This window comes from Hemitrygon akajei, chromosome 26, assembly GCF_048418815.1.
Source record: "Hemitrygon akajei chromosome 26, sHemAka1.3, whole genome shotgun sequence".
Classification (NCBI taxonomy): domain Eukaryota; kingdom Metazoa; phylum Chordata; class Chondrichthyes; order Myliobatiformes; family Dasyatidae; genus Hemitrygon; species Hemitrygon akajei.
The window spans coordinates 61739276-61763041 of record NC_133149.1 but is presented as its reverse complement, the minus strand read 5'-3'; the positions used below and the strand labels follow the sequence as shown (position 1 = coordinate 61763041).

The window sequence follows — 23766 nt, the reverse complement described above, 5'->3', positions numbered from 1 at the left end:
TGGTACTTAATTCAATTCTGGTCCCCTCAATACAGGAAGGACGTGGATACTGCAGACAGAGGGCAGAGGAGATTTACAGATATAAGGACTTAGTTCGACCTCACTTTTGGTACTGTGTTCAGTTCTGGTCCCCTCAATACAGGATGGACGTGGATACTATAGACAGAGGGCAAGGAGATTTACAGATATAAGGCCTTAGTTAGACCTCACTTTTGGTACTGTGTTCAGTTCTGGACCCCTCAATACAGGATGGACGTGAATAAATAGACAGAGGGCAGAGGAGATTTACAGATATAAGGCCTTAGTTAGACCTCACTTTTGGTACTGTGTTTAGTTCTGGTCCCCTCAATACAGGATGGACGTGGATACTATAGATAGAGGATAGAGGAGATTTACATATATAAGGGTTTAGTCAGACGTCACTTTTGGTACTGAATTCCGTTCTGGTACCCTCAATACAGGAAGGACGTGGATACTATAGACAGAGGGCAGAGGAGATTTACAGATATAAGGACTTAGTTGGACCTCACTTTTGCTACTGTGTTCAGTTCTGGTCCCCTCAATACAGGAAGGACGTGGATACTATAGACAGAGGGCAGAGGAGATTTACAGATATAGGAACTTAGTTAGACCTCACTTTTGGTACTGTGTTCAGTTCTGGTCGCCTCACTACAGTAAGGACGTGGATACTATAGACAGAGGGCAGAGGAGATTTACAGATGTAAGGGCTTAGTCAGACCTCACTTTTGGTACTGTGTTCAGTTCTGGTCCCCTCAATACAGGATGGACGTGGATACTATAGACAGAGGGCAGAGGAGATTTACAGATATAAGGCCTTAGTTAGACCTCACTTTTGGTACTGTGTTCAGTTCTGGTCCCCTCAATACAGGATGGACGTGGATACTATAGACAGAGGGCAGAGGAGATTTACAGATATAAGGCCTTAGTTAGACCTCACTTTTGGTACTGTGTTTAGTTCCGGTAACCTCAATACAGGATGGACGTGGATACTATAGACAGAGGATAGAGGAGATTTACAGATATAAGGGCTTAGTCAGACCTCACTTTTGGTACTGTGTTCAGTTCTGGTCCCCTCAATACAGGATGGACGTGGATACTATAGACAGAGGATACAGGAGATTTACAGATATAAGGACTTAGTTCGACCTCACTTTTGGTACTGTGTTCAGTTCTGGTCCCCTCAATACAGGATGGACGTGGATACTATAGACAGAGGGCAAGGAGATTTACAGATATAAGGCCTTAGTTAGACCTCACTTTTGGTACTGTGTTCAGTTCTGGACCCCTCAATACAGGATGGACGTGAATAAATAGACAGAGGGCAGAGGAGATTTACAGATATAAGGCCTTAGTTAGACCTCGCTTTTGGTACTCTGTTTAGTTCTGGTCCCATCAATACAGGAAGGACGTGGATACTATAGACAGAGGGCCGAGGAGATTTACAGATATAAGGCCTTAGTTAGACCTCACTTTTGGTACTGTGTTTAGTTCTGGTCCCGTCAATACAGGATGGACGTGGATACTATAGATAGAGGATAGAGGAGATTTACATATATAAGGGTTTAGTCAGACGTCACTTTTGGTACTGAATTCCGTTCTGGTACCCTCAATACAGGAAGGACGTGGATACTATAGACAGAGGGCAGAGGAGATTTACAGATATAAGGACTTAGTTGGACCTCACTTTTGCTACTGTGTTCAGTTCTGGTCCCCTCAATACAGGAAGGACGTGGATACTATAGACAGAGGGCAGAGGAGATTTACAAATATAAGGACTTAGTTGGACCTCACTTTTGCTACTGTGTTCAGTTCTGGTCCCCTCAATACAGGAAGGACGTGGATACTATAGACAGAGGGCAGAGGAGATTTACAGATATAGGAACTTAGTTAGACCTCACTTTTGGTACTGTGTTCAGTTCTGGTCGCCTCACTACAGTAAGGACGTGGATACTATACACAGAGGGCAGAGGAGATTTACAGATGTAAGGGCTTAGTCAGACCTCACTTTTGGTACTGTGTTCAGTTCTGGTCCCCTCAATACAGGATGGACGTGGATACTATAGACAGAGGGCAGAGGAGATTTACAGATATAAGGCCTTAGTTAGACCTCACTTTTGGTACTGTGTTTAGTTCTGGTAACCTCAATACAGGATGGACGTGGATACTATAGACAGAGGATAGAGGAGATTTACAGATATAAGGGCTTAGTCAGACCTCACTTTTGCTACTGTGTTCAGATCTGGTCCCCTCAATACAGGAAGGACGTGGATACTTTAGACAGAGGGCAGAGGAGATTTACAGATATAAGGACTTAGTGAGAGCTCACTTTTGGTACTTAATTCAATTCTGGTCCCCTCAATACAGGAAGGACGTGGATACTGCAGACAGAGGGCAGAGGAGATTTACAGATATAAGGACTTAGTTGGACCTCACTTTTGCTACTGTGTTCAGTTCAGGTCCCCTCAGTACAGGAAAGATGAGGATACTATAGACAGAGGGCAGAGGAGATTTACAGATATAGGAACTTAGTTAGACCTCCCTTTTGGTACTGTGTTCAGTTCTGGTCGCCTCACTACAGGAAGGACGTGGATACTATAGACAGAGGGCAGAGGAGATTTACAGATATAAGGACTTAGTTAGACCTCACTTTTGGTACTGTGTTCAGTTCTGGTCCCCTCAATACAGGATGGACGTGGATACTATAGACAGAGGATACAGGAGATTTACAGATATAAGGACTTAGTTCGACCTCACTTTTGGTACTGTGTTCAGTTCTGGTCCCCTCAATACAGGATGGACGTGGATACTATAGACAGAGGGCAAGGAGATTTACAGATATAAGGCCTTAGTTAGACCTCACTTTTGGTACTGTGTTCAGTTCTGGACCCCTCAATACAGGATGGACGTGAATAAATAGACAGAGGGCAGAGGAGATTTACAGATATAAGGCCTTAGTTAGACCTCACTTTTGGTACTGTGTTTAGTTCTGGTCCCCTCAATACAGGATGGACGTGGATACTATAGATAGAGGATAGAGGAGATTTACTTATATAAGGGTTTAGTCAGACGTCACTTTTGGTACTGAATTCCGTTCTGGTACCCTCAATACAGGAAGGACGTGGATACTATAGACAGAGGGCAGAGGAGATTTACAGATATAAGGACTTAGTTGGACCTCACTTTTGCTACTGTGTTCAGTTCTGGTCCCCTCAATACAGGAAGGACGTGGATACTATAGACAGAGGGCAGAGGAGATTTACAGATATAGGAACTTAGTTAGACCTCACTTTTGGTACTGTGTTCAGTTCTGGTCGCCTCACTACAGTAAGGACGTGGATACTATAGACAGAGGGCAGAGGAGATTTACAGATGTAAGGGCTTAGTCAGACCTCACTTTTGGTACTGTGTTCAGTTCTGGTCCCCTCAATACAGGATGGACGTGGATACTATAGACAGAGGGCAGAGGAGATTTACAGATATAAGGCCTTAGTTAGACCTCACTTTTGGTACTGTGTTCAGTTCTGGTCCCCTCAATACAGGATGGACGTGGATACTATAGACAGAGGGCAGAGGAGATTTACAGATATAAGGCCTTAGTTAGACCTCACTTTTGGTACTGTGTTTAGTTCTGGTAACCTCAATACAGGATGGACGTGGATACTATAGACAGAGGATAGAGGAGATTTACAGATATAAGGGCTTAGTCAGACCTCACTTTTGCTACTGTGTTCAGTTCAGGTCCCCTCAGTACAGGAAGGATGAGGATACTATAGACAGAGGGCAGAGGAGATTTACAGATATAAGGCCTTAGTTAGACCTCACTTTTGGTACTGTGTTCAGTTCTGGTCCCCTCAATACAGGATGGACGTGGATACTATAGACAGAGGGCAGAGGAGATTTACAGATATAAGGTCTTAGTTAGACCTCACTTTTGGTACTGTGTTTAGTTCTGGTAACCTCAATACAGGATGGACGTGGATACTATAGACAGAGGATAGAGGAGATTTACAGATATAAGGGCTTAGTCAGACCTCACTTTTGCTACTGTGTTCAGTTCAGGTCCCCTCAGTACAGGAAGGATGAGGATACTATAGACAGAGGGCAGAGGAGATTTACAGATATAGGAACTTAGTTAGACCTCCCTTTTGGTACTGTGTTCAGTTCTGGTCGCCTCACTACAGGAAGGACGTGGATACTATAGACAGAGGGCAGAGGAGATTTACAGATATAAGGACTTAGTTAGACCTCACTTTTGGTACTGTGTTCAGTTCTGGTCCCCTCAATACAGGAAGGACGTGGATACTATAGACAGAGGATACAGGAGATTTACAGATATAAGGACTTAGTTCGACCTCACTTTTGGTACTGTGTTCAGTTCTGGTCCCCTCAATACAGGATGGACGTGGATACTATAGACAGAGGGCAAGGAGATTTACAGATATAAGGCCTTAGTTAGACCTCACTTTTGGTACTGTGTTCAGTTCTGGACCCCTCAATACAGGATGGACGTGAATAAATAGACAGAGGGCAGAGGAGATTTACAGATATAAGGCCTTAGTTAGACCTCACTTTTGGTACTGTGTTTAGTTCTGGTCCCCTCAATACAGGAAGGACGTGGATACTATAGACAGAGGGCCGAGGAGATTTACAGATATAAGGCCTTAGTTAGACCTCACTTTTGGTACTGTGTTTAGTTCTGGTCCCGTCAATACAGGATGGACGTGGATACTATAGATAGAGGATAGAGGAGATTTACATATATAAGGGTTTAGTCAGACGTCACTTTTGGTACTGAATTCCGTTCTGGTACCCTCAATACAGGAAGGACGTGGATACTATAGACAGAGGGCAGAGGAGATTTACAGATATAAGGACTTAGTTGGACCTCACTTTTGCTACTGTGTTCAGTTCTGGTCCCCTCAATACAGGAAGGACGTGGATACTATAGACAGAGGGCAGAGGAGATTTACAAATATAAGGACTTAGTTGGACCTCACTTTTGCTACTGTGTTCAGTTCTGGTCCCCTCAATACAGGAAGGACGTGGATACTATAGACAGAGGGCAGAGGAGATTTACAGATATAGGAACTTAGTTAGACCTCACTTTTGGTACTGTGTTCAGTTCTGGTCGCCTCACTACAGTAAGGACGTGGATACTATACACAGAGGGCAGAGGAGATTTACAGATGTAAGGGCTTAGTCAGACCTCACTTTTGGTACTGTGTTCAGTTCTGGTCCCCTCAATACAGGATGGACGTGGATACTATAGACAGAGGGCAGAGGAGATTTACAGATATAAGGCCTTAGTTAGACCTCACTTTTGGTACTGTGTTTAGTTCTGGTAACCTCAATACAGGATGGACGTGGATACTATAGACAGAGGATAGAGGAGATTTACAGATATAAGGGCTTAGTCAGACCTCACTTTTGCTACTGTGTTCAGTTCTGGTCCCCTCAATACAGGAAGGACGTGGATACTTTAGACAGAGGGCAGAGGAGATTTACAGATATAAGGACTTAGTGAGAGCTCACTTTTGGTACTGAATTCAATTCTGGTCCCCTCAATACAGGAAGGACGTGGATACTATAGACAGAGGGCAGAGGAGATTTACAGATATAAGGACTTAGTGAGAGCTCACTTTTGGTACTGTGTTCAGTTCTGGTCCCCTCAATAAAGGAAGGACGTGGATACTATAGACAGAGGGCAGAGGAGATTGACAGATATAAGGACTTAGTTGGACCTCAGTTTTGGTACTGAATTCAGTTCTGGTCCCCTCAATACAGGATGGACGTGGATACTATAGACAGAGGGCAAGGAGATTTACAGATATAAGGCCTTAGTTAGACCTCACATTTGGTACTGTGTTCAGTTCTGGTCCCCTCAATACAGGAAGGAAGTGGATATTATAGACAGAGGGCAGAGGAGATTTACAGATATTAGGCCTTAGTTAGACCTCACTTTTGGTACTGTGTTTAGTTCTGGTCCCCTCAATACAGGATGGACGTGGATACTATAGACTGAGGATAGAGGAGATTTACAGATATAAGGACTTAGTTCGACCTCACTTTTGGTACTGAATTCAGTTCTGGTCCCCTCAATACAGGATGGACGTGGATACTATAGACAGAGGGCAAGGAGATTTACAGATATAAGCCCTTAGTTAGACCTCACATTTGGTACTGTGTTCAGTTCTGGTCCCCTCAATACAGGAAGGACGTGGATACTATAGACAGAGGGCAGAGGAGATTTACAGATATAAGGCATTAGTTAGACCTCACTTTTGGTACTGTGTTCAGTTCTGGTCCCCTCAATACAGGAAGGACGTGGATATTATAGACAGAGGGCAGAGGAGATTTACAGATATTAGGCCTTAGTTAGACCTCACTTTTGGTACTGTGTTTAGTTCTGGTCCCCTCAATACAGGATGGACGTGGATACTATAGACTGAGGATAGAGGAGATTTACAGATATAAGGACTTAGTCAGACCTCACTTTTGGTACTGTGTTCAGTTCTGGTCCCCTCAATACAGGATGGACGTGGATACTATATACAGAGGATAGGGTAGATTTACAGATATAAAGACTTAGTTAGACCTCACTTTTGGTACTTAATTCAATTCTGGTCCCCTCAATACAGGAAGGACGTGGATACTGCAGACAGAGGGCAGAGGAGATTTACAGATATAAGGACTTAGTTGGACCTCACTTTTGCTACTGTGTTCAGTTCAGGTCCCCTCAGTACAGGAAAGATGAGGATACTATAGACAGAGGGCAGAGGAGATTTACAGATATAGGAACTTAGTTAGACCTCCCTTTTGGTACTGTGTTCAGTTCTGGTCGCCTCACTACAGGAAGGACGTGGATACTATAGACAGAGGGCAGAGGAGATTTACAGATATAAGGACTTAGTTAGACCTCACTTTTGGTACTGTGTTCAGTTCTGGTCCCCTCAATACAGGATGGACGTGGATACTATAGACAGAGGATACAGGAGATTTACAGATATAAGGACTTAGTTCGACCTCACTTTTGGTACTGTGTTCAGTTCTGGTCCCCTCAATACAGGATGGACGTGGATACTATAGACAGAGGGCAAGGAGATTTACAGATATAAGGCCTTAGTTAGACCTCACTTTTGGTACTGTGTTCAGTTCTGGACCCCTCAATACAGGATGGACGTGAATAAATAGACAGAGGGCAGAGGAGTTTTACAGATATAAGGGCTTAGTCAGACCTCACTTTTGCTACTGTGTTCAGATCTGGTCCCCTCAATACAGGAAGGACGTGGATACTTTAGACAGAGGGCAGAGGAGATTTACAGATATAAGGACTTAGTGAGAGCTCACTTTTGGTACTTAATTCAATTCTGGTCCCCTCAATACAGGAAGGACGTGGATACTGCAGACAGAGGGCAGAGGAGATTTACAGATATAAGGACTTAGTTGGACCTCACTTTTGCTACTGTGTTCAGTTCAGGTCCCCTCAGTACAGGAAAGATGAGGATACTATAGACAGAGGGCAGAGGAGATTTACAGATATAGGAACTTAGTTAGACCTCCCTTTTGGTACTGTGTTCAGTTCTGGTCGCCTCACTACAGGAAGGACGTGGATACTATAGACAGAGGGCAGAGGAGATTTACAGATATAAGGACTTAGTTAGACCTCACTTTTGGTACTGTGTTCAGTTCTGGTCCCCTCAATACAGGATGGACGTGGATACTATAGACAGAGGATACAGGAGATTTACAGATATAAGGACTTAGTTCGACCTCACTTTTGGTACTGTGTTCAGTTCTGGTCCCCTCAATACAGGATGGACGTGGATACTATAGACAGAGGGCAAGGAGATTTACAGATATAAGGCCTTAGTTAGACCTCACTTTTGGTACTGTGTTCAGTTCTGGACCCCTCAATACAGGATGGACGTGAATAAATAGACAGAGGGCAGAGGAGATTTACAGATATAAGGCCTTAGTTAGACCTCACTTTTGGTACTGTGTTTAGTTCTGGTCCCCTCAATACAGGATGGACGTGGATACTATAGATAGAGGATAGAGGAGATTTACTTATATAAGGGTTTAGTCAGACGTCACTTTTGGTACTGAATTCCGTTCTGGTACCCTCAATACAGGAAGGACGTGGATACTATAGACAGAGGGCAGAGGAGATTTACAGATATAAGGACTTAGTTGGACCTCACTTTTGCTACTGTGTTCAGTTCTGGTCCCCTCAATACAGGAAGGACGTGGATACTATAGACAGAGGGCAGAGGAGATTTACAGATATAGGAACTTAGTTAGACCTCACTTTTGGTACTGTGTTCAGTTCTGGTCGCCTCACTACAGTAAGGACGTGGATACTATAGACAGAGGGCAGAGGAGATTTACAGATGTAAGGGCTTAGTCAGACCTCACTTTTGGTACTGTGTTCAGTTCTGGTCCCCTCAATACAGGATGGACGTGGATACTATAGACAGAGGGCAGAGGAGATTTACAGATATAAGGCCTTAGTTAGACCTCACTTTTGGTACTGTGTTCAGTTCTGGTCCCCTCAATACAGGATGGACGTGGATACTATAGACAGAGGGCAGAGGAGATTTACAGATATAAGGCCTTAGTTAGACCTCACTTTTGGTACTGTGTTTAGTTCTGGTAACCTCAATACAGGATGGACGTGGATACTATAGACAGAGGATAGAGGAGATTTACAGATATAAGGGCTTAGTCAGACCTCACTTTTGCTACTGTGTTCAGTTCAGGTCCCCTCAGTACAGGAAGGATGAGGATACTATAGACAGAGGGCAGAGGAGATTTACAGATATAAGGCCTTAGTTAGACCTCACTTTTGGTACTGTGTTCAGTTCTGGTCCCCTCAATACAGGATGGACGTGGATACTATAGACAGAGGGCAGAGGAGATTTACAGATATAAGGTCTTAGTTAGACCTCACTTTTGGTACTGTGTTTAGTTCTGGTAACCTCAATACAGGATGGACGTGGATACTATAGACAGAGGATAGAGGAGATTTACAGATATAAGGGCTTAGTCAGACCTCACTTTTGCTACTGTGTTCAGTTCAGGTCCCCTCAGTACAGGAAGGATGAGGATACTATAGACAGAGGGCAGAGGAGATTTACAGATATAGGAACTTAGTTAGACCTCCCTTTTGGTACTGTGTTCAGTTCTGGTCGCCTCACTACAGGAAGGACGTGGATACTATAGACAGAGGGCAGAGGAGATTTACAGATATAAGGACTTAGTTAGACCTCACTTTTGGTACTGTGTTCAGTTCTGGTCCCCTCAATACAGGAAGGACGTGGATACTATAGACAGAGGATACAGGAGATTTACAGATATAAGGACTTAGTTCGACCTCACTTTTGGTACTGTGTTCAGTTCTGGTCCCCTCAATACAGGATGGACGTGGATACTATAGACAGAGGGCAAGGAGATTTACAGATATAAGGCCTTAGTTAGACCTCACTTTTGGTACTGTGTTCAGTTCTGGACCCCTCAATACAGGATGGACGTGAATAAATAGACAGAGGGCAGAGGAGATTTACAGATATAAGGCCTTAGTTAGACCTCACTTTTGGTACTGTGTTTAGTTCTGGTCCCCTCAATACAGGAAGGACGTGGATACTATAGACAGAGGGCCGAGGAGATTTACAGATATAAGGCCTTAGTTAGACCTCACTTTTGGTACTGTGTTTAGTTCTGGTCCCGTCAATACAGGATGGACGTGGATACTATAGATAGAGGATAGAGGAGATTTACATATATAAGGGTTTAGTCAGACGTCACTTTTGGTACTGAATTCCGTTCTGGTACCCTCAATACAGGAAGGACGTGGATACTATAGACAGAGGGCAGAGGAGATTTACAGATATAAGGACTTAGTTGGACCTCACTTTTGCTACTGTGTTCAGTTCTGGTCCCCTCAATACAGGAAGGACGTGGATACTATAGACAGAGGGCAGAGGAGATTTACAAATATAAGGACTTAGTTGGACCTCACTTTTGCTACTGTGTTCAGTTCTGGTCCCCTCAATACAGGAAGGACGTGGATACTATAGACAGAGGGCAGAGGAGATTTACAGATATAGGAACTTAGTTAGACCTCACTTTTGGTACTGTGTTCAGTTCTGGTCGCCTCACTACAGTAAGGACGTGGATACTATACACAGAGGGCAGAGGAGATTTACAGATGTAAGGGCTTAGTCAGACCTCACTTTTGGTACTGTGTTCAGTTCTGGTCCCCTCAATACAGGATGGACGTGGATACTATAGACAGAGGGCAGAGGAGATTTACAGATATAAGGCCTTAGTTAGACCTCACTTTTGGTACTGTGTTTAGTTCTGGTAACCTCAATACAGGATGGACGTGGATACTATAGACAGAGGATAGAGGAGATTTACAGATATAAGGGCTTAGTCAGACCTCACTTTTGCTACTGTGTTCAGTTCTGGTCCCCTCAATACAGGAAGGACGTGGATACTTTAGACAGAGGGCAGAGGAGATTTACAGATATAAGGACTTAGTGAGAGCTCACTTTTGGTACTGAATTCAATTCTGGTCCCCTCAATACAGGAAGGACGTGGATACTATAGACAGAGGGCAGAGGAGATTTACAGATATAAGGACTTAGTGAGAGCTCACTTTTGGTACTGTGTTCAGTTCTGGTCCCCTCAATAAAGGAAGGACGTGGATACTATAGACAGAGGGCAGAGGAGATTGACAGATATAAGGACTTAGTTGGACCTCAGTTTTGGTACTGAATTCAGTTCTGGTCCCCTCAATACAGGATGGACGTGGATACTATAGACAGAGGGCAAGGAGATTTACAGATATAAGGCCTTAGTTAGACCTCACATTTGGTACTGTGTTCAGTTCTGGTCCCCTCAATACAGGAAGGAAGTGGATATTATAGACAGAGGGCAGAGGAGATTTACAGATATTAGGCCTTAGTTAGACCTCACTTTTGGTACTGTGTTTAGTTCTGGTCCCCTCAATACAGGATGGACGTGGATACTATAGACTGAGGATAGAGGAGATTTACAGATATAAGGACTTAGTTCGACCTCACTTTTGGTACTGAATTCAGTTCTGGTCCCCTCAATACAGGATGGACGTGGATACTATAGACAGAGGGCAAGGAGATTTACAGATATAAGCCCTTAGTTAGACCTCACATTTGGTACTGTGTTCAGTTCTGGTCCCCTCAATACAGGAAGGACGTGGATACTATAGACAGAGGGCAGAGGAGATTTACAGATATAAGGCATTAGTTAGACCTCACTTTTGGTACTGTGTTCAGTTCTGGTCCCCTCAATACAGGAAGGACGTGGATATTATAGACAGAGGGCAGAGGAGATTTACAGATATTAGGCCTTAGTTAGACCTCACTTTTGGTACTGTGTTTAGTTCTGGTCCCCTCAATACAGGATGGACGTGGATACTATAGACTGAGGATAGAGGAGATTTACAGATATAAGGACTTAGTCAGACCTCACTTTTGGTACTGTGTTCAGTTCTGGTCCCCTCAATACAGGATGGACGTGGATACTATATACAGAGGATAGGGTAGATTTACAGATATAAAGACTTAGTTAGACCTCACTTTTGGTACTTAATTCAATTCTGGTCCCCTCAATACAGGAAGGACGTGGATACTGCAGACAGAGGGCAGAGGAGATTTACAGATATAAGGACTTAGTTGGACCTCACTTTTGCTACTGTGTTCAGTTCAGGTCCCCTCAGTACAGGAAAGATGAGGATACTATAGACAGAGGGCAGAGGAGATTTACAGATATAGGAACTTAGTTAGACCTCCCTTTTGGTACTGTGTTCAGTTCTGGTCGCCTCACTACAGGAAGGACGTGGATACTATAGACAGAGGGCAGAGGAGATTTACAGATATAAGGACTTAGTTAGACCTCACTTTTGGTACTGTGTTCAGTTCTGGTCCCCTCAATACAGGATGGACGTGGATACTATAGACAGAGGATACAGGAGATTTACAGATATAAGGACTTAGTTCGACCTCACTTTTGGTACTGTGTTCAGTTCTGGTCCCCTCAATACAGGATGGACGTGGATACTATAGACAGAGGGCAAGGAGATTTACAGATATAAGGCCTTAGTTAGACCTCACTTTTGGTACTGTGTTCAGTTCTGGACCCCTCAATACAGGATGGACGTGAATAAATAGACAGAGGGCAGAGGAGTTTTACAGATATAAGGCCTTAGTTAGACCTCACTTTTGGTACTGTGTTTAGTTCTGGTCCCCTCAATACAGGATGGACGTGGATACTATAGATAGAGGATAGAGGAGATTTACATATATAAGGGTTTAGTCAGACGTCACTTTTGGTACTGAATTCCGTTCTGGTACCCTCAATACAGGAAGGACGTGGATACTATAGACAGAGGGCAGAGGAGATTTACAGATATAAGGACTTAGTTGGACCTCACTTTTGCTACTGTGTTCAGTTCTGGTCCCCTCAATACAGGAAGGACGTGGATACTATAGACAGAGGGCAGAGGAGATTTACAGATATAGGAACTTAGTTAGACCTCACTTTTGGTACTGTGTTCAGTTCTGGTCGCCTCACTACAGTAAGGACGTGGATACTATAGACAGAGGGCAGAGGAGATTTACAGATGTAAGGGCTTAGTCAGACCTCACTTTTGGTACTGTGTTCAGTTCTGGACCCCTCAATACAGGATGGACGTGGATACTATAGACAGAGGGCAGAGGAGATTTACAGATATAAGGCCTTAGTTAGACCTCACTTTTGGTACTGTGTTCAGTTCTGGTCCCCTCAATACAGGATGGACGTGGATACTATAGACAGAGGGCAGAGGAGATTTACAGATATAAGGCCTTAGTTAGACCTCACTTTTGGTACTGTGTTTAGTTCTGGTCCCGTCAATACAGGATGGACGTGGATACTATAGATAGAGGATAGAGGAGATTTACAGATATAAGGGTTTAGTCAGACCTCACTTTTGGTACTGAATTCCGTTCTGGTACCCTCAATACAGGAAGGACGTGGATACTATAGACAGAGGGCAGAGGAGATTTACAGATATAAGGACTTAGTTGGACCTCACTTTTGCTACTGTGTTCAGTTCTGGTCCCCTCAATACAGGAAGGACGTGGATACTATAGACAGAGGGCAGAGGAGATTTACAGATATAAGGACTTAGTTGGACCTCACTTTTGCTACTGTGTTCAGTTCTGGTCCCCTCAATACAGGAAGGACGTGGATACTATAGACAGAGGGCAGAGGAGATTTACAGATATAGGAACTTAGTTAGACCTCACTTTTGGTACTGTGTTCAGTTCTGGTCGCCTCACTACAGTAAGGACGTGGATACTATACACAGAGGGCAGAGGAGATTTACAGATGTAAGGGCTTAGTCAGACCTCACTTTTGGTACTGTGTTCAGTTCTGGTCCCCTCAATACAGGATGGACGTGGATACTATAGACAGAGGGCAGAGGAGATTTACAGATATAAGGCCTTAGTTAGACCTCACTTTTGGTACTGTGTTTAGTTCTGGTAACCTCAATACAGGATGGACGTGGATACTATAGACAGAGGATAGAGGAGATTTACAGATATAAGGGCTTAGTCAGACCTCACTTTTGCTACTGTGTTCAGTTCTGGTCCCCTCAATACAGGAAGGACGTGGATACTTTAGACAGAGGGCAGAGGAGATTTACAGATATAAGGACTTAGTGAGAGCTCACTTTTGGTACTGAATTCAATTCTGGTCCCCTCAATACAGGAAGGACGTGGATACTATAGACAGAGGGCAGAGGAGATTTACAGATATAAGGACTTAGTGAGAGCTCACTTTTGGTACTGTGTTCAGTTCTGGTCCCCTCAATAAAGGAAGGACGTGGATACTATAGACAGAGGGCAGAGGAGATTTACAGATATAAGGACTTAGTTGGACCTCAGTTTTGGTACTGAATTCAGTTCTGGTCCCCTCAATACAGGATGGACGTGGATACTATAGACAGAGGGCAAGGAGATTTACAGATATAAGGCCTTAGTTAGACCTCACATTTGGTACTGTGTTCAGTTCTGGTCCCCTCAATACAGGAAGGAAGTGGATATTATAGACAGAGGGCAGAGGAGATTTACAGATATTAGGCCTTAGTTAGACCTCACTTTTGGTACTGTGTTTAGTTCTGGTCCCCTCAATACAGGATGGACGTGGATACTATAGACTGAGGATAGAGGAGATTTACAGATATAAGGACTTAGTTCGACCTCACTTTTGGTACTGAATTCAGTTCTGGTCCCCTCAATACAGGATGGACGTGGATACTATAGACAGAGGGCAAGGAGATTTACAGATATAAGCCCTTAGTTAGACCTCACATTTGGTACTGTGTTCAGTTCTGGTCCCCTCAATACAGGAAGGACGTGGATACTATAGACAGAGGGCAGAGGAGATTTACAGATATAAGGCATTAGTTAGACCTCACTTTTGGTACTGTGTTCAGTTCTGGTCCCCTCAATACAGGAAGGACGTGGATATTATAGACAGAGGGCAGAGGAGATTTACAGATATTAGGCCTTAGTTAGACCACACTTTTGGTACTGTGTTTAGTTCTGGTCCCCTCAATACAGGATGGACGTGGATACTATAGACTGAGGATAGAGGATATTTACAGATATAAGGACTTAGTCAGACCTCACTTTTGGTACTGTGTTCAGTTCTGGTCCCCTCAATACAGGATGGACGTGGATACTATATACAGAGGATAGGGGAGATTTACAGATATAAAGACTTAGTTAGACCTCACTTTTGGTACTGAATTCAATTCTGGTCCCCTCAATACAGGAAGGACGTGGATACTGCAGACAGAGGGCAGAGGAGATTTACAGACATAAGGACTTAGTTGGACCTCACTTTTGCTACTGTGTTCAGTTCAGGTCCCCTCAGTACAGGAAAGATGAGGATACTATAGACAGAGGGCAGAGGAGATTTACAGATATAGGAACTTAGTTAGACCTCCCTTTTGGTACTGTGTTCAGTTCTGGTCGCCTCACTACAGGAAGGACGTGGATACTATAGACAGAGGGCAGAGGAGATTTACAGATATAAGGACTTAGTTAGACCTCACTTTTGGTACTGTGTTCAGTTCTGGTCCCCTCAATACAGGATGGACGTGGATACTATAGACAGAGGATACAGGAGATTTACAGATATAAGGACTTAGTTCGACCTCACTTTTGGTACTGTGTTCAGTTCTGGTCCCCTCAATACAGGATGGACGTGGATACTATAGACAGAGGGCAAGGAGATTTACAGATATAAGGCCTTAGTTAGACCTCACTTTTGGTACTGTGTTCAGTTCTGGACCCCTCAATACAGGATGGATGTGAATAAATAGACAGAGGGCAGAGGAGATTTACAGATATAAGGCCTTAGATAGACCTCACTTTTGGTACTGTGTTTAGTTCTGGTCCCGTCAATACAGGATGGACGTGGATACTATATACAGAGGATAGAGGAGATTTACAGATATAAGGGCTTAGTCAGACCTCACTTTTGGTACTGTGTTCAGTTCTGGTCCCCTCAATACAGGATGGACGTGGATACTATATACAGAGGATAGAGGAGATTTACAGATATAAGGACTTAGTTAGACCTCACTTTTGGTACTGAATTCAATTCTGGTCCCCTCAATACAGGAAGGACGTGGATACTATAGACAGAGGGCAGAGGAGATTTACAGATATAAGGACTTAGTTAGACCTCTCTTTTGGTACTGTGTTCAGTTCTGGTCTCCTCAATACAGGAAGGACGTGGATACTATAGACAGAGGGCAGAGGAGATTTACAGATTTCAGGCCTTAGTTAGACCTCACTTTTGGTACTGTGTTCAGTTCTGGTCACCTCAATAAAGGAAGGACGTGGATACTATAGACAGAGGGCAGAGGAGATTTACAGATATAAGGCCTTAGTTAGACCTCACTTTTGGTACTGTGTTCAGTTCTGGTCCCCTCAATACAGGAAGGACGTGGATACTATAGACAGAGGGCAGAGGAGATTTACAGATATTAGGCCTTAGTTAGACCTCACTTTTGGTACTGTGTTTAGTTCTGGTCCCCTCAATACAGGATGGACGTGGATACTATAGACTGAGGATAGAGGAGATTTACAGATATAAGGACTTAGTCAGACCTCACTTTTGGTACTGTGTTCAGTTCTGGTCCCCTCAATACAGGATGGACGTGGATACTATATACAGAGGATAGGGGAGATTTACAGATATAAAGACTTAGTTAGACCTCACTTTTGGTACTGAATTCAATTCTGGTCCCCTCAATACAGGAAGGACGTGGATACTGCAGACAGAGGGCAGAGGAGATTTACAGATATAAGGACTTAGTTGGACCTCACTTTTGCTACTGTGTTCAGTTCAGGTCCCCTCAGTACAGGAAGGATGAGGATACTATAGACAGAGGGCAGAGGAGATTTACAGATATAGGAACTTAGTTAGGCCTCCCTTTTGGTACTGTGTTCAGTTCTGGTCGCCTCACTACAGGAAGGACGTGGATACTATAGACAGAGGGCAGAGGAGATTTACAGATATAAGGACTTAGTTAGACCTCACTTTTGGTACTGTGTTTAGTTCTGGTCCCGTCAATACAGGTTGGACGTGGATACTATAGATAGAGGATAGAGGAGATTTACATATATAAGGGTTTAGTCAGACGTCACTTTTGGTACTGAATTCAGTTCTGGTACCCTCAATACAGGAAGGACGTGGATACTGCAGACAGAGGGCAGAGGAGATTTACATATATAAGGGTTTAGTCAGACGTCACTTTTGGTACTGAATTCAGTTCTGGTACCCTCAATACAGGAAGGACGTGGATACTGCAGACAGAGGGCAGAGGAGATTTACAGATATAAGGACTTAGTTGGACCTCACTTTTGCTACTGTGTTCAGTTCTGGTCCCCTCAATACAGGAAGGACGTGGATACTATAGACAGAGGGCAGAGGAGATTTACAGATATAGGAACTTAGTTAGACCTCACTTTTGGTACTGTGTTCAGTTCTGGTCGCCTCACTACAGTAAGGACGTGGATACTATAGACAGAGGGCAGAGGAGATTTACAGATGTAAGGGCTTAGTCAGACCTCACTTTTGGTACTGTGTTCAGTTCTGGTCCCCTCAATACAGGATGGACGTGGATACTATAGACAGAGGGCAGAGGAGATTTACAGATATAAGGCCTTAGTTAGACCTCACTTTTGGTACTGTGTTTAGTTCTGGTAACCTCAATACAGGATGGACGTGGATACTATAGACAGAGGATAGAGGAGATTTACAGATATAAGGGCTTACTCAGACCTCACTTTTGGTACTGTGTTCAGTTCTGGTCCCCTCAATACAGGATGGACGTGGATACTATATACAGAGGATAGAGGAGATTTACAGATATTAGGCCTTAGTTAGACCTCACTTTTGGTACTGAATTCAATTCTGGTCCCCTCAATATAGGAAAGATGTGGATACTATAGACAGAGGGCAGAGGAGATTTACAGATTTCAGGCCTTAGTTAGACCTCACTTTTGGTACAGTGTTCAGTTCTGGTCACCTCAATACAGGAAGGACATGGATACTATAGACAGAGGGCAGAGGAGATTTACAGATATAAGGCCTTAGTTAGACCTCACATTTGGTACTGTGTTCAGTTCTGGTCCCCTCAATACAGGAAGGACGTGGATACTATAGACAGAGGGCAGAGGAGATTTACAGATATAAGGCCTTAGTTAGACCTCACTTTTGGTACTGTGTTCAGTTCTGGTCCCCTCAATACAGGAAGGACGTGGATACTATAGACAGAGGGCAAGGAGATTTACAGATATAAGGCCTTAGTGAGACCTCACTTTTGGTACTGTGTTCAGTTCTGGTCCCCTCAATACAGGAAGGACGTGGATACTATAGACTGAGGATAGAGGAGATTTACAGATATAAGGACTTAGTCAGACCTCACTTTTGGTACTGTGTTCAGTTCTGGTCCCCTCAATACAGGATGGACGTGGATACTATATAGAGAGGATAGGGGAGGTTTACAGATATAAAGACTTAGTTAGACCTCACTTTTGGTACTGAATTCAATTCTGGTCTCCTGAATACAGGAAGGACGTGGATACTGCAGACAGAGGGCAGAGGAGATTTACAGATATCAGGACTTAGTTGGACCTCACTTTTGCTACTGTCTTCAGTTCAGGTCCCCTCAATACAGGAAGGATGAGGATACTATAGACAGAGGGCAGAGGAGATTTACAGATATAGGAACTTAGTTAGACCTCCCTTTTGGTACTGTGTTCAGTTCTGGTCGCCTCACTACAGGAAGGACGTGGATACTATAGACAGAGGGCAGAGGAGATTTACAGATATAAGGCCTTAGTTAGACCTCACTTTTGGTACTGTGTTCAATTCTGGTCCCCTCAATACAGGATGGACGTGGATACTATAGACAGAGGATACAGGAGATTTACAGATATAAGGACTTAGTTCGACCTCACTTTTGGTACTGTGTTCAGTTCTGGTCCCCTCAATACTGTAAGGACATGCATACTATAGACAGAGGGCAGAGGAGATTTACAGATATAAGGACTTAGTTGGACCTCAGTTTTGGTACTGAATTCAATTCTGGTCCCCTCAATACAGGAAGGACGTGGCTACTGCAGACAGAGGGCAGAGGAGATTCACAGATATAAGGCCTTAGTCAGACCTGACTTTTGGTACTCTGTTCAGTTCTGGTCCCCTCAATACAGGAAGGACGTGGATACTATAGACAGAGGACAGAGGAGATTTACAGATATAAGGACTTAGTTAGACCTGACTTCTGGTACTGTGTTCAGTTCTGGTCCCCTCAATACGGGAAGGATGTGGATACTATAGACAGAGGAGATTTACAGATATAAGGCCTTCGTCAGACCTGACTTTTGGTACTGTGTTCTGTTCTGGTCCCCTCAATACAGGAAGGATGTGGATACTATAGACAGAGGGCAGAGGAGATTTACAGATATAAGGACTTAGTTAGACCTGACTTTTGGTACTGTGTTCAGTTCTGGTCCCCTCAATACGGGAAGGATATGGATACTATAGACAGAGGGCAGAGGAGATTTACAGATATAAGGCCTTAGTTAGACCTGACTTTTGGTACTGTGTTCAGTTCTGGTCCCCTCAATACTGGAAGGACGTGGATACTATAGATAGAGGGCAGAAGAGATTTACAGATATAAGGCCTTAGTCAGACCTCACTTTTGGTACTGTGTTCAGTTCTGGTCCCTCAATACAGGAAGGACGTGGATACTATAGACAGAGGACAGAGGAGATTTACAGATATAAGGCCTTAGTCAGACCTGACTTTTGGTACTCTGTTCAGTTCTGGTCCCCTCAATACAGGAAGGATGTGGATTCTATAGGAGTGCAGAGGAGATTCACAAGGATGTTGCATGGATTGGAGAACATGCCTTATAAGAATAGGTTGAGTGAACTTTGGAGCGAAGGAAGATGAGAGGTGACCTGACAGTTGTGTATGAGGTGGTGAGAGGCATTGGTCGCATGTATAGCCAAAGTCTTTTTTCCCAGGGCTGAAATGGCTAACATGAGGGGGCATAGTTTTAAGGTGCTTGGAAGTAGGTGCAAAGGGGAGATGTCAGGGGTATGTTTTTCACACGAGTCATGGGTGCATAGAATGGACTGCCAGTGAAGGTGGTTGAGGCAGACACAATAGGGTGTTTTAAGAGACTCTTAGATAGGTACATGGAGCTTAGTAGAATAGTGGGATATGTGGAAGAGAACAACATTGTTGGCCTATGTTTATATTTGAACCTCATCTTCTAACAAGGCACAGAGCAGGCATCCTGACTAACCATCAAATTACCTGACTGTATTCCTCTCTATATCAGAATGGGCTGTTTCAGCCTTCAATCAACTTGTGACTTGGCTCAATTTGTCTCTGTCTGTTGGTGTTATTTCAAGTTCAGGTCATGTTCAACAACACTACAAAGAGACCTTGTTACTACATGTCTGATCCTGAAGATTTTCTAATTACTGGGATACCCCCCCCCCCCCCCCCCCGCTGACTGACAGTGATGAACCCATCCATGTCAATGCCAATGAATACAAAGGGGTGGGCAGTAGTTATTCTCATTGGAGGGTGGCACTTTTATGATGTGGAAGCCACAAGTCACCTGTAATCGAGGACAATCGAGGTTATTTCCCCAGAGACTAAAGCTGAAGGGAAGATTGTTTTTTGCCATACAGCGCTAATTGACATTTTCACTGACTTGGAAGGTAGACTCTTCATCCGAAATTAACTGGGAATTATACTTTTGTTCCGAGTTCCTAATCCTCGAAATATACCGCTGGAGTTCGGCAGTCTTCGCCCATTTCCTCCGACTGTACAGGGAAATTGCTGTTTGTATCACCCATGGCTGCCTCTTTACCCAGAAGCCCCTACGAACGAGAAACCTATCTATCCGCCATCCAGGATTCCAGCGATGCGCATGCGCCGCACAAATGGCGTTGGCGCCAGCGCTGCTGAGCCGAAATCTCCCTGGGCCTGCTTGCCGATCGTGGGGCTGAGAGAGGGGGAATAGGGCTGTCCCGGGGTGCAGGAGCACTGTGGCCGGCACTCACAATAGCTGTCCTTCAGTCGCTGTCCAGACGCCGGTGATTAAAGTCCCACCCAGATCCCCGCTCCTACCTGCGGCCGATCATCCTGAGCCTCTCGTCTACTGAGCGCATGCGCGTTAAAAGGGGACGATTAGCCCCCCCCCTCCCCTCCCACCAGTGCGCGTGCGCAATTGATCCAACAGGACAGAATATCTACGAAACGACATGCACAAAATGCCAGAGAAACTCGGAAGGGCAGGCAGCAAGTATGGAGAAGAGTGAGCAGTCGAGGTTTCAGACCAAGTTCCTGCTTCAGTACTGGAAAGGAAGGGAGGGAGTTAGAACGTGGCGGGAGTGGAGGTGATAGGTAAAACCGGGAGAGGGTGATGGGGTGAAGTAAAGAGCTGGGAAGTTGATTAATGAAAGAGATAAAGGGCTGGAGAATAATAATAATAATAATATTTTACTGATACCGAGTGAGAAATTCTTTCGATACAGTAGCAACATTTTAAAACACACTTAGCACTGGGCAGACTTACCTAAAAGTAAAATGCAGAGGAATAATAATGTATTAAATAATAAAGCAAAGACTATTGTATGTTCCCCTGTCGCACAGAGATGAACTGTTGTATATGCTTATTGTATTTGTTAGGAACGATCCTTCTCCCCCAACGTAAATCGGCAAAGAAGACTGCACTCGCTTCAACTGACTAGTAAAAGATCTGCGACACACTGCTGCACACATAGAAGGATCTCGGCCTCCTTAGAAAATGAGTCTGCTGATCACCTTCGTGTAAACAGCCTTGGTGTTGGTTTTCCGGTCAAGTCTCTAGTCGAGTTGAACACCGAAGTATTTATTCCCCTCCACCACCGCAACTTCTCCTGCCAGAATGTATACAGGACGTGTTTCACAGTCCTCTTCCTTCTAAAATCAATCACCCTTTCCCTGGTTTTGGCCACATTCAGGAGCAGGTGACTCCCCCCTCACTATTCCACAAACCTGCCCACCAGTCCGCCGTGCTCCGACTCCTGCCCGTCCCTGGTGCACCCAACTACCGCAGAGTCATCAGAGAAGATCTGCAAGTGGCCAGACTCCAAGTTGTACTGAAAGTCTGAGGTGTGCAGTGTGAACAGAAACGGGGGGACAGCACAGACCCTTGTGGGGCTCCAGTACCACTCACCTCCAGCTCAGGGAGAGAACCCACTCAGCAGTATGTTGGATAGTCAGTAATCCAGGAGATACTGGAATGTTCTATGCCCATCTTTGCTGATTCTCCCTCAGAAGAAGTGGCTGAAGGCACTAGAGAAATCAGAAAATGCGGTGCTCACAATGCCACCAGCAGGTATGAGTGAGCTCGCTTCAACAGGTAGACGGTGGCAACATCCACTCCCACAAGAGGCTGCTTGGCAAACTGTAGAGGGTCCAATGAAGATCTCAACTGCGGTCCAAGGCAAATGAGCACCAGCCTCTCCAGCACCTTCATGAACATAGAACATAGAATAGTACAGCACATTACAGGCCCTTCGGCCCACAATGTTGTGCCGACCCTCAAACCCTGCCTCACATATAACCCTCCATCTTAAATTCCTCCATATACTTGTCTAGTAGTCTCTTAAACTTCACTAGTGTATCTGCCTCCACCACTGACTCAGGCAGTGCATTCCACACACCAACCACTCTCTGAGTATAAAATCTTCCTCTAATATCCCCCTTGAACTTCCCTCCCCTTACCTTAAAGCCATGTCCTCTTGTATTGAGCAGTGGTGCCCTGGGGAAGAGGTACTGGCTGTCAACTCTATCTATTCCTCTTAATATCTTGTATACCTCTATCATGTCTCCTCTCATCCTTCTTCTCTGCAAAGAGTAAAGCCCTAGCTCCCTTAATATCTGATCATAATGCATACTCTCTAAACCAGGCAGCATCCTGGTAAATCTCCTCTGTACCCTTTCCAATGCTTCCACATCCTTCCTATACTGAGGCGACCAGAACTGGACACAGTACTCCAAGTGTGGCCTAACCAGAGTTTAAGAGAGCTGCATCACTACATTGCGTCTCTTAAACTCTATCCCTCGACTTATGAAAGCTAACACCCCATAAGCTTTCTTAACTACCCTATCTACCTGTGAGGCAACTTTCAGGGATCTGTGGACATGTACCCCCAGATCCCTCTGCTCCTCCACACTACCAAGTATCCTGCCATTTACTTTGTACTCTACCTTGGAGTTTGTCCTTCCAAAGTGTACCACCTCACACTTCTCTGGGTTGAACTCCATCCGCCACTTCTCAGCCCACTTCTGCATCCTATCAATGTCTCTCTGCAATCTTCGACAATCCTCTACACTATCTACAACACCACCAACCTTTGTGTCGTCTGCAAACTTGCCAACCCACCCTTCTGCCCCCCACATCCAGGTCGTTAATAAAAATCACAAAAAGTAGAGGTCCCAGAACAGATCCTTGTGGGACACCACTAGTCACAACCCTCCAATCTGAATGTACTCCCTCCACCACAACCCTCTGCCTTCTGCAGGGAATCCAATTCTCTATCCACCTGGCCAAACTTCCCCGGATCCCATGCCTTCTGACTTTCTGAATAAGCCTACTGTGTGGAACCTAGTCAAATGCCTTACTAAAATCCATGTAGATCACATCCACTGCACTACCCTCATCTATATGCCTGGTCACCTCCTCAAAGAACTCTATCAGGCGTGTTAGGCACTATCTGCCCTTCTCAAAGCCATGCTGACTGTCCTTGATCAGACCATGATTCTCTAAATGCCCATAGATCCTATCTCTAAGAATCTTTTCCAACAGCTTTCCCACCACAGACGTAAGGCTCACTGGTCTATAATTACCCGGACTATCCCTACTACCTTTTTTTAATCAAGGGGACAACATTCGCCTCCCTCCAATCCTCCGGTACCATTCCTGTGGACAACGAGGACATAAAGATCCTAGTCAGAGGCTCAGCAATCTCTTCCCTCACCTCATGGAGCAGCCTGGGGAATATTCCATCAGGCACCGGGGACTTACCCGTCCTAATGTATTTTAACAACACCAACACCTGCTCTCC

General features: G+C 44.4%; 1 protein-coding gene across 1 annotated transcript in view; it reads right to left on the bottom strand.

Annotated features, from left to right (window-relative positions):
* Positions 1–20819, bottom strand: part of LOC140716981 (uncharacterized) — a 520796-nt gene extending 499977 nt beyond the window's left edge. The window contains exon 1 of the mRNA XM_073030187.1: positions 20783–20819. The gene's annotated coding sequence lies outside the window, so the exon portion shown is untranslated. The remainder of the gene's footprint in view (positions 1–20782) is intronic.
* Positions 20820–23766: the final 2947 nt, after the last annotated feature.